Consider the following 12,389-nt stretch of genomic DNA (forward strand, 5'->3'; position numbering starts at 1 on the left):
CCGTTGATGAAGCTCCTGAAGTGTGGTTCACTGGATTGTGAAAAAAGCCTGTTTATTTTCAGTACTACAAAATGCTAGAGGTAAAAAGGATGTCATCAGTAATGGTACTATTACACAAGCACGGGGACAGGGTCCAATGCAATGGGGATGGTTAGCGGCGACACTCAATGTTCCGATAAGGAAATTACTTGTCAATCAAGACAACAGTCCCCATTTCGATTGTTTAAAGCTTCTTTCTTGGAATATAGCGGGGGCTAAAAATGAAATTCCAGGGGATGTGGCACCAATATATTGGAGTAAATATGATATTGCTGCTTCACAAGAGATCCGGTTGTTATTGCCGCAGGAAGTAGCTAGTTATAAACTTCATTATGTCAACGCTGTAAGATCAAATCGCTATGGGAGAGCAAAGGGAGGCCTAGCAGTATACATTTCAACGGCAGTCGCCATAGGTTCAGAGCATCTTAATACAACTACTCCAGACCTACAAGTTATCAAATTAGACAATTTGTCAATACATGATTTAACAACAATATTATTTAATAAATGTCTATTTGCATCCAAATGTAGGAAAAAAGTGACGGCAGTTTGATAAACTATTCTCGATAATTACAGAATACAGACTGACGAACCCAGAGTGGGAAACCATAATAACAGGGGATTTCAATACCAACCATATTTACACCCCGGAGGAGGATAAGTTAATAACTGTGCAAAATGTTTTCTGGTCTGTACCAGTACAAACACCTTCAATGGCAAAACGCAGGGATTTAATCAGACAAAAAACAGTTATGGCCATGGAACATCTAGGTCTAAGAATATTAAATGGAAGAACGCAAGATGATGGTCCTCCATCTTGGACATATTAAAGCACAAATGCTCAGTCAATAATAGACTTTACAATTCCATCTTCACCTTTACTGAACCAAGTGATTAATTTTTACAGCACAAAGTGATCATTCATATCAACAACTGGAAATAATAACTAGTTTTAATAAGCATCAGGGAGCCCCCACAAGGATTGGTAATCTATCTACAATTAATTTGAAGCGTATAAAATGTTCGGCGGGTAACCTAGTAGAGATAACAAAGTTAGCAAAGGAGGTATTAGAATCAAACACAGCTTCAGAAAACAATCAAGTTGAAAACTGCGCAACTGTCACTACAAAGTTCATGAGGCTCGCACCCAAACAGAAGCATATAAAATATAAAAGAAGCAAGGAGACTGCAAAACTGTCAAACAATGTACATTAATGAAATTAGGAAGGCGGTTAGAAAGAACGGGATAAATAATGATATGACTTCCTGGAAGGATATAAAAAATCTCAAAGGATTTATAAAATTTAAATTCGGAAGGATCAAAAATGGATCCAGGAGCAGTTCTGTACAAGACTTTTTTTCTACGCCAAACAATCTAACAATCAAGCGATTTGGAAAAAAATAAATGGAATATCCGGACACTCCCAAACTATAAATAGCGCATGTTTGACGAAGTTGGACTGGGTAAACTACTTGAGTAGTACTTTTAAGAATGATACAGGTGGTGAAAATAAAAATAGTTATATTGGCTTGGAATCTAGCTCTCCAGATTCACCTAAGGAGCAGTTTAATATGAAGGGTTCCCAAATAACGGCGGATTGCCAGGTAGCTGATAGGAAAATGAAAATATTCGAATCAGATTGAAGGGATGGGGCGCCAGGGCTTAATGGAATACTGTATGCCATCTTCTCAAGTTACTATGAATACACGGCGAGCCCGTTGTCAGGACTTTTTATGGAGGCAAAATTATCAAATATTCTTCCGATGAGTTGGAAAGGTGCAATAATCAACCCAATATTCAAGGGCGGAGACAGATCGGATCCTGCAAATTATAGGCTCATAGCTCTAATGGATGTGGAAGCAAAATATCATGCTTCATTAATCTTAGAGGACCTAGTAGAATGGTCTACTAAACATTTGTTGATTTCTATTAATCAAACCAGATTTCACAAGGGGTTTGGTACAACAACTAATATACTTGCATGGACAATGATTGCAGAAAGGTGTAAACGTTTGAATTTAAAATTACAGCTCTGTTATATTGATTTTAAAGCAGCATTTGACAGCATAGATTGTGGACTAGTTGGTGTAAATTGAATAAAATAGGTCTCTCAGAATTACTATTGCGTGCCATTATTCAATTGTATACTGGAACTTGGATACAAATAAAAATTGCATATGGTATGAGAATTTCAAGGGTAATCCACACGGAAATAGAGCTAAAGCAAGGCTGCGTACTACCCCCCCATTTATTTAATCTTTTTATCGCAGATCTCTCTATAAAATTAAACAAGACAAATGCTCATCCACCTCATCTGGGTCCATTGCTAATATCACAGCTTTGTTATGCTTATAATATAGTTCTACTCAGTCAGACACAAGTTAGCTTACAAAGATCATTAAACCAGATAGCGACATTTGCAAAGGTCAACGCTTTGGAAATCAACATAAAGAAAACAAAGACAATGACTATTGAAAGGTGGGCAGGACGCAAATTCCTTGTCAGGCTGGGAGAAATAACATTAGGGGTAGTTAATAACTACAAAATTCTAGGTCTGTACATTGATGATTGCTTACATTTCCAAAACATAAACAATATTTGGAAACAAAAGGGAATGGTCTAATATAGGAATTTAGTGCCCTCTCTAAAAAGCTGAAGGGTCAATCTTTAAAGCCTTTATTAGACGTAATGGCTGCCAAATTGATGCTGACAGTGTAGTACGCAAGCGTCGTTCTACACAGAACAGATGCAGAACTGTTGGATAAGATTCAAGTGAGAGCACACAAAAGGGTCTTTAAGTTACCGCAGAATGCGTCACCAGCACAGGTGAGGTTGGAATTCTGCCTTATCCACCAAGGGATTGGGAGAAACGATGCATATGTCAAGAGCTGGTATAAAGTCTGGTTGAGTCAAGCCAACGTTTTACACAATGCCTTGTGGCGAGCCCAGGAAGATGATCAGCACTCCATTTTTGTCAAGTTTTTGAAATTGGCCATGGAAGAAACAAAGTCCAAAGAACTTTGGGTACAGTCCCCCTCTTTTCCTGTTTTATATAAAGTGGTAAACAAAATGGAGAAACGACATGCATTATTAGAGGATAAAAATACATTTGCAAAGAGGTCTCAAGCCTGGATGGTAATACAGTCTTATACAAAATTATGTCCCGCTGAATATTTGAGTGCAACATATTCATACTACCTAAAACGGAAACTCATGGCCACCAGGTTTGGGCTACTACCAAGTTTAGCGGATCAACCCAAATGGAGATACAATGGGCCTACAGCATGCACACTATGTGGCACTGAGAAGCAATACGTCATTAATCCTATTTGTATATGTCCTGGCTTACGGTTGACTCGGTGTGGTTTTTGAAAAATGCATTTAATGAGAGAGGTATTAGGTCTTGTAGAACCACAATAATCAAGGGCTTGGACGCAATGGATTCCCATTTAAATTGTAAGATAATGACATTTCTGATACGATACGATCCCATGCCAAACAAGATAATTTGGCATGGGCTCAATTCCTTTGTCCGGTATTCTCTTATTGCTATGCATATGGGATTATTTCGCCCTCCTGGAGAGGAAGTATTGTGGTTCCATTCTATAAAAAGGGTCCCAAAATATCCCCTGTCAGTTGTAGGCAGATCACATTATTGGATGTGACCGGAAAACTGTTTGCTGAGAGCATACTTCTCCATCTCCAGGAATGGGCTTTTGGAAATGACCTTGTCCCTGCAGTGCAAGCAGGGTTCGGTAAGCATAGCGGCACTTTAGATAATATTACTGCCCTGCAAACCTTTATTGAACAATATCCAATGGGCAAGGGTATGGCCCTGTACTTTCCTTCATAGATTTCTCCACTGCTTTCGACAGGGTTGACTGGGGAACGCTGTGGAGGAAATTGGCCGTAATGGGGATCCTGTATATTTGATCACATTGATCATTGCATTGCCTTGCATTGCATTCCTCAACTTGGACCCAGGTCATGATATGAGGTTAGCAGGGCCTGTCAAGTAAAGTATAGACTCCTAATGGGTTGAAGCAGGGATGCTTATTAGCTCCTCTCCTTTTCTCTCTTTATATTAAAGACTTGCTGAGTAGGGTGAGGCTCTGTAATAGGAACACCCTGAAATTTGGAAAAAGGAAATTGAGCTGTCTACTTTACGCAGATGATGCCATCCTGTTGGACTTAACACAGTTCAGACTACCAAGGCTTCTTAAGGAGTTAGGAAACTACTTGGATGTTTTTGTTTTTAGAAATAAATACGTCAAAAAGCTAAATTATGATTTTTAGATATCAGGGATGTGGAGTTAGGAAAAATATGCATTGGTTTCTGTGAAATGACAAACTTGATGTAGTGAAGTTCTATCTGTATTTAGGAAAATATTTTAGGGGCAAGTGTTCTAGCAGTGATCACATCGACCAGCACAGAAGTAGGGCCATATGTCATCCCTGCACAATTGTTAGACTTTATACATTTTTCAGACAAAGACACTTCACACATTTTTTATTGGCTTACAAACTAAAATCCCACCTGTATTGAGTTACGCTTGTGAATCAGTGGATGAACAGCAGTGGGATTTTTTCGAGAAGGTGGAAGTGTGCATTTGGAGCCAAATTTGTCATTTGACCCATACAGCCCCCATAGCAGCGATCCGGCTCGCATTTGGGCTCCCCTTCGTTTATCTGTTTGCTATGGCTGCAGGCTTAAGATGTAGTACTGCTTTACTGAATAGTGTTGAGAACCCTTTACGGGTAGCATTAAGACAGGAAATATTTTGCTGCCTGAAGGGGAAAAGCGTTGTCTTTAGGAATTATGAGAATGCTGCCGATTTATTAGAAATTGGGCATAGCGGCGTAGGCTCTCTACCAAAACAAGTTTCGAAAACTCCAATAAAAAGAACAATTTACAAATCCTGCCGTAAAAGAGATACTGTATCCCTTTCAGGGCATTCCATTAATGATATAATCATGGCGAGTAGTATTTATAAGCACCCTCAACCGTATGTTGTATGGAATGTTCTCCAAGGAGTGCGCACAACTGTCCTGTTGCTAAGGTTGAATTTGCATTACGAATAACAGAGGTGTGGGAGGGATTAGCCAAGCAGGACGTACTGAGGCACATATGTGAAAACTGGGCACAGGATCTTAAATATGCTTTTTTTTGTCTGTCCCCTACTATAATCATTACAACGTTGTTTTTTGAGACCACTGTATCAACATGTCTACAGATGAGGAGACATGAGGAGGCTCGAAACTGTCTCCCCGCCCCCCAAGCCAGTGTGTTTTACATTTTTTAGTTTAATTTGTAACAATTCTTAAATAAATTTAGAGAAGTACTAATGTGTTGTGTTTAACTGTGGTATATTGAACAGGGTCCCTTGTGGGCAAAATTCATTGCATATTATATGTAGAATTTTAGAGCCTTTGTATTATATAGTTGAAGTTGTTAGAGAATTCAATGGTATAATCCACTGGCCTACTTAGGATTGTATTTCGAAGGATATGTGAAATTGGTATTGTACTTGTGCACTTGCACTTTCGACATCTTGTATGCTGCTATGAATGTTGTACTGTACAATGAAATCTGTAACTGCTTGGTCTTTGCATGTATTTTATCTTGGTATTACGCTCTGAATGATTTGGAATATTGGAGTCTTTCTTGTACATTTTTATGTGGAACTCTTTGGAGCTTTAAATCGTAATAATTAAAAAAAAAATTGGGAAAACAAGAATCAAAATACAAAAAAAGTCACAAAAATAAACACACGGAAAAGTAAATGCCCACAGGGAATGTCAGACAGTAATGAAAATAAGTAAGACAAGGTGGGATTGAAAGTTTTGTTATTTGATGGGTTTGGATTGGGTTGTAATAACATCTTAGAGCAGCAGGGAGAAAGCTAGGCAGCAGGGGCAGGCAAAACAAAATACCAGTGCGCTTGTGCACCAAGTGGTGCAGTTCCTATTGATTTGTCACCATGGAAGCAGAACACGCTCCCGGCACTAAAATTGCAGCACGCTATGTCTTTTCCCCCATTCCCAGAACTCAGCCAAATCTCACAAAGTTATATGTACCTCCACAAAATTATGAGAAGTGAAATCCCAAGAGTTACGCCCATCCCTAGAAGAAACATTGAGGCCCTCATTACAATGTCGGTTGGATACCGTTTCGGTGAGGGAACCGCCCGACCATAGGTCGGTCGTTCCGAATAGCTAATTATGATGCAACCACACATAGTGCAGTCGGAAACTTCAATTTCTCTATGGAAGCTTGTGCGGTGGGTGGAAACCGCCCACAGCACAAGCTCTCATTGAGAAATGGAAGTTTATGAACATTCCTGCACCATGTGGAAGGCACAAGGTATGTGTCTGCCTCACGGTCCAGGGATGTTCATGGTGCAGCAAAGGCCCAAATATGGACGCCACGGAGGGAGGGGGCCATGTTAGAGGGCCCCAATGTCACTTTCCAAAGGCCTTTCCATGTTGAAAAGACCGACATGGAATGGCTTTTGGAAACCGACATCATAATCACGATGGCAGAAACGCTGTCCCTAAGGGCTTATGGTGAGTTTCCTTTGATCAGTCCCTCCAACTGCTATCTCCGACATCACGCATCGTAATGCATTGGTCGGACTGCAGCAGTAGATGCTGGTCAGAACTCAATCAATAAGCAGTCAGACCTGCATCATGTTTAGGCCCAGAGTGTTGTCGGAACTCCATGTCATTTGCTTCTCAAAAATGAACAGCTTTAAGCTGGACTATCCATTGTAAAATCACAGCTATTTGAGTTTGGGTTGCTGAACATATTCCAGCATGGTGGTACAGTAACAGAGGATCGAAACCTGAATATAGGAAGGCAAAAATATTGTGCCCTAATGATCCAGCGTGTTACCAGCAACAGGTAGTCTAACACCACATACTCACCTGGGCCCATAAATTCATTCACAACACACTGGCAATAACCACCGGGGTCATGTTTTGGTATTTTCTAGATTAGTTATCTCTAGTCCCTAACTATATCTTTCACTGATCAAAGAGTTCTTTCCTCTGGTCAATGGACCATTAGTTGAAATAGTTGATGGTGAAATGACATAAGATTTCAAATATACTTACTCATTCGAAATGATCACAGATTCATTCATGTGAACCACTTACACAGTATAGTTCAAACTCTGTTTCTCACAGGAAGGAAGATTCAAATAATCAATTAAAATGCATTCATTTATACTTTGTCACATTCATATACACCAAAGAAACAGACCGCAACAATTATCTACACTATCGCAGTTTCCATCAACCCAGTTTGAAACGTCATTTACCCTATTCCTCACTGTTACGTGCCAAAAAAATTGCATCAACTACTGAATTATACATTCAGGACAGCCAGAAAATCATCACAAAATTTCACCAACGGGGCTATCCAACTCAATTGATGAAAACTGCAGAAGAGAGAGCCATGTGTCTAAATAAAGATGATTTACTCGAACCAGGAAATTCTCACCTTGAAGATGAAAACCGTCCTGTTTTCGTATCCAAATTTTCTACACAATCCAAAAAAGTCAAGGAAGTAATTCGCAAACACTGGCCAATGCTACGATTGGAGAAAGATTTCAACAACATTTTTGACAAACCGCCCATTTTTGCATATCAACGTTCCAAAACTATACAAACTCTTTTAAAACAATCAACTTTGCCAAGTGTGACCACATTCAAAGGAACCATACCATGTCACAATTGCAGACATTGTAGTAGTATTATACCTGGAAATATATTGTGTCATCCTACCAAAGGTACTCATATCCATCTTCAAGTTAATGTGACCTGTGACTCTACAAATGTCATATATATGTTAAAATGCCCGTGTGGCCTCCCATATGTGGGAAAAACAGAACGTAAAATCAAAACTAGACTCACCGAGCACCGCAGCAACATCCGCACCAAGAACTTGAAGTCATGTATAGCAGCACACTTTGTTACACAATCTCACAACCCCAGCCAAATTCGGTTCTTAATTGTGGAAGTGGTGAATAAATTACCCCACAAAGACAATAGAAAGTTTTTGCTACAGCGTGAACTTTATTGGATTTACCATCTACAAGCCCTCCAACCGAAGGGACTTAATGACAGAATTGAACTTAGTTGTCATTTATGAATATTGTCCGTTTTCTATTTCCCATGCATTTGATCTCTCTTTTACCTGTGCTTCAGACAGAACTCATGAGTAAGTGTTTTCTCCGCACGTGACTACTATACTAGTACAACGTTTTTTTGTAATATTGTATTGAAAGTTATTCCGTTTCCATTGTTCCTACACCATTTTTTCCTTCATGGTGCCATGTCTTTCCCCTTTATTCACTCATCCACACTTTCCACTCGATTCCTCTCCCGGAACCTCAGTTCCTACCCTTTCCTGTCACTTGTTTTTTCCTCGTTCTTTAGACCTCCTCAGTCCTGTTTGTATTACCATTATTTCCCTTTTCCTTCGGGCGCCTGTGTGCATGCTCAGCGTCTTCTGGGTTACGGCTTGGTCACACTGGATTGATTCCACTTTCTACACGATTATTCCTCTTGGTGATGGGTAAGTCACTGAAAACACATTTTTCCCTTGTAGGTGGTTCATTTCTTGCTCCACGATCACACCGGTTAATTATTTCCATTTTCCTCTTCACTCTTGGTGTTTTTTCATTCTGGTTTATACCTTCGCGTCTGAATCTCGAAACTCTATATGCTGCTTGTTTTTGAAATGGGAAACTTTGGTTTCTTTTAATCCTGACTTCTCATCACGGTTCATTAAACATCCTTCCACATAAGGGATCATCAGGTGTTTTTTTTGCACATTTTCTATTGTCCACTTTTCACCCTTTTTTCAGTTTCATCACGTATCCACTTTTTCAGTAATTTTCTTGTGTCTATGTATCCGTGTTCCTGTTTATCAGCGATCTACATTGAGTTTCATTTTTTCTTTGTAGATATATATTCCCCTGAAGAAGTGCAATCCCAGCACGAAATGCATTGGGGTTTCTATTCACTTTGAGATGAATATTTGTTATGGATTATATTGGATTTGTTCACATTTGAAGTTCAAGGAACATATGAAGCGAATATGTTATATTTGACATCGTTTGGATCTACCTGAAATATTTCAATAAACAAACTATCTAATAATTATTGAAGATTACGCAAGTTACTTGAGCCTACACCCAGCCACGTACATTCTGTGCATCCAGAGTGCTCTGGGATAGTTCTTACCTGCTGTAAGACTCTCTATACTTTCGTTTGTTTTGCACCTTTTGGAACCAGAAGGTGTTCTCCCCGAGCACCTATAAAATTTGTACTTGGTTGACCAATAGACTATCTATCTCACTTGGGAGTGCAGCGGTTGTTCTATCAATTTCTTTCATTTATACTTTGCAATGACACTGCATGAAAGGGAGAGGATAGAGAGAAATGTACATAAGCGCATACACAGATATATATATATAGTTACCTAGAATGATGTGAAAACCAACGCTTACGTAGCACCCTTCTCTGACACTCTCTTCCTCCTCGAGATTCTTCCGCGTTCTTCTTCTAAATTAATTTGCTTAAGATAATTGGTTCAGCAATTCGATTCCTCTTCAGCATCACTCGTGACTCCATCAGCATCCCGGTCTCAACACTCTGTGCTTCTTAATGCTAACTAACTAACTAATTCTACCTCAATTATACCTTTCTGTATGCTGGTACCACCCACCCATTAGTGTTTCAAACTTATGATAATACTAATTCTGATTGGACAGGCAAAGCGAGGTGATCATCACACCATGCTTACATATTACTCTTTTCAGTTAGCCCTTTGTTAATAAACCCATCTCCTTAATTCTTTATTCAAACTTTATTTCCCACACGCATTCACAATATAATCGTCACAAATTATAAAAGTCTGTAGGTTTCCATCCATTTCAGTGGACTGTTGTTTCGGTTCTCAGGAAAGTATCCATCAGCAACCTTGGGCGATATTCAAGGTGACAATGCGTCTTCCAGCTTGATTGCCCCACGCATGTGCGGTAGAACAAGAGGGCATAGACTGTGGCTCACAATTCTAGGCCCATAATAAGCATTATTGAAAGAGTCAAAAAGACAAATGTTAAAATCAAAAATAAATAGTTTCACTGTTTACCACCTATCTCTACTCTAATAAAATTAACTTATTATTACTCTACCCGCATTAGCATTAGTGAAATAGCTGAGTTTCGTTTTCCAGCAAGCAGGTGGCAAGCATGTGAGTTTCAAGTGGCCATTTTGTTAACTACTGCGCAAGTACAGAAAGTTCACTCCAACCAAAGGGTATGTCATACTACGTAGATGCAGAAGACGCATGCACACTAAAGATTTTCGGTCAGCGGCCATTTTAGAATTACATTTGTGTTACTTACTAATAAAAGACATAGGCAAGCATCGTCTTTTCTCATAAATGTTGTGTAGTGCATATTATTTCCACCATACAGGTTTCATATGGTGTTAGATGTTACATGAGAAGATTGCTTTCAAGCAAGTCTCTCTTTCCACAAGTCCTTGCTCCATCAATCCCCTCTCTTATGGCATTTAAAAGCCATCACAAATTACCCATCCCTCATCAGATGCCAACTTTAGCATCTGATGACGATCAACTACTGTTGACAATTGACAGATTCTATGTGAATTTAGTACGACTCCCACTGAAGGTATCAATGCACTGAATATTTTCTGAAAGACTAGCTCTCTTTCTACGCTTAAAGTTCATTTACATTTTCATTGCTTCCAGTGATTCTTTTTACATGATAAATCTTCGGAAAAACTATTCCAAAATAACAACTCCCATACCACCTGGCAGGCAGCTTATAATAAGCTTTATTCCCACACATGTAGTAAACTCAAGGAAATACATGATCAGTTCCCACTCTTAGTCCCCAGCCTCCCAAAATTAGGAAGTTATGTTAACATTCACTGGAACTAATAAATGTGTTATTATAATCTGTCTTTAATCTATGGAGGCATATTTTCCCTGTCTTCACAAAATCTAGGGCCATTGCAGCATGTTATTTGCCAGCTGTATAAATTCCTTCTTTCTCTGCCCATGATGGAATATGGGTGCATATTAGCAACGCCCAGCGATAATTATCGCTGGCGGTGCTTAGTGATAATTTTATTAACGCAGGCTATCTCTGGAATTTATCGCCCTAGTAGCGTGTTATTAACAACGCGTTTCTCTAGGGCAAAAAAAAATCCAGAGATAGCAAGGTTATCGCTGTTTTGCAGGGAACATTGCTGGTTTTCCAGCGATGTTCCCTGCAAAACTTTTCTAACCTTGCTGATACAACCCACAGGGTCATATCAGCATAATCCACCCCAATGTTAGGGATAGGTAGGTCTGCATTTTAGCAGATGTTAGTTATTGGAGAAAACAGCAGTTTTCTCCAAAAATTAACGTGTGCTAAAATGCTGGTGCATTTTTGTAAATATTGCAATGTGAACATCAGTGATATTTGCAAGGTTGTCCATCTGGGTACGCCCAGTGACGCCCACTTTGCATCTCATTAGAGATGCAAAGGTAGGCATTGGGAAAAAGGGTGCTAACATGCGATTATGGATGTTAGCACCCTCTTGTAAATAGGGTGATGTTTTTTTAACCAAAAAGCAGAGATAACGCCCTTGTCAATATGCCCCATGATGTTTCTGTTCAGAAGCTTTTATTTGGAAATCTTGCCTCCTTTCCTCAACTAAATTCAAAATGTTGCTCTACTCAGTGTTTTGAGGAAGACCTCAGGTATGTCAAGTCCTCCTGACTTGTGCTCGGTTGTTCGTTGTCAAACTCCCTAGAGCCCCTTGCTCCAGAATCTTAGACTGTACAACCTTCAACAACTTCAACTGTTCGTATCAGTTGTGGTCTTTCCTCATCAGGGGCAGGCACCCCTTTTGTATGACTGGCATGTACCCAGTTTGGCAGGCCTGCACACTTCACTGCTGTGGTAGTGACCAATATAACTTGCCGTGGCTCATCCCATCTTGGTGCTAGGAACGACTCTCTGTGTGATTCTTTACTACTTCCCAATTTCCAGGACTCAAATCATGTGCTTATCCTACCGCCTAGTCACTGTGTCTTCTCCAACCTGGTGAGAGATAGAACACACTACGTCAGCCAATCCTTTGCAATAATCTAATACCAGATCATCAGTTATATTCAGCAATCTATGTCCTGGGATAAAAACGTGTCCCATTGTTCTTCCCATGATAACCTCATGGGGACTCAGTCCTGTGTTTCTGTCAGAAATACTTCTGAGTCCCATCAGCACAAGAGGCAACGCATCTGGCCAACACATTGTAGTGG

This window comes from Lissotriton vulgaris, chromosome 2_1 (assembly GCF_964263255.1).
Source record: "Lissotriton vulgaris chromosome 2_1, aLisVul1.2, whole genome shotgun sequence".
In the NCBI taxonomy this organism is placed as follows: Eukaryota; Metazoa; Chordata; class Amphibia; order Caudata; family Salamandridae; genus Lissotriton; species Lissotriton vulgaris.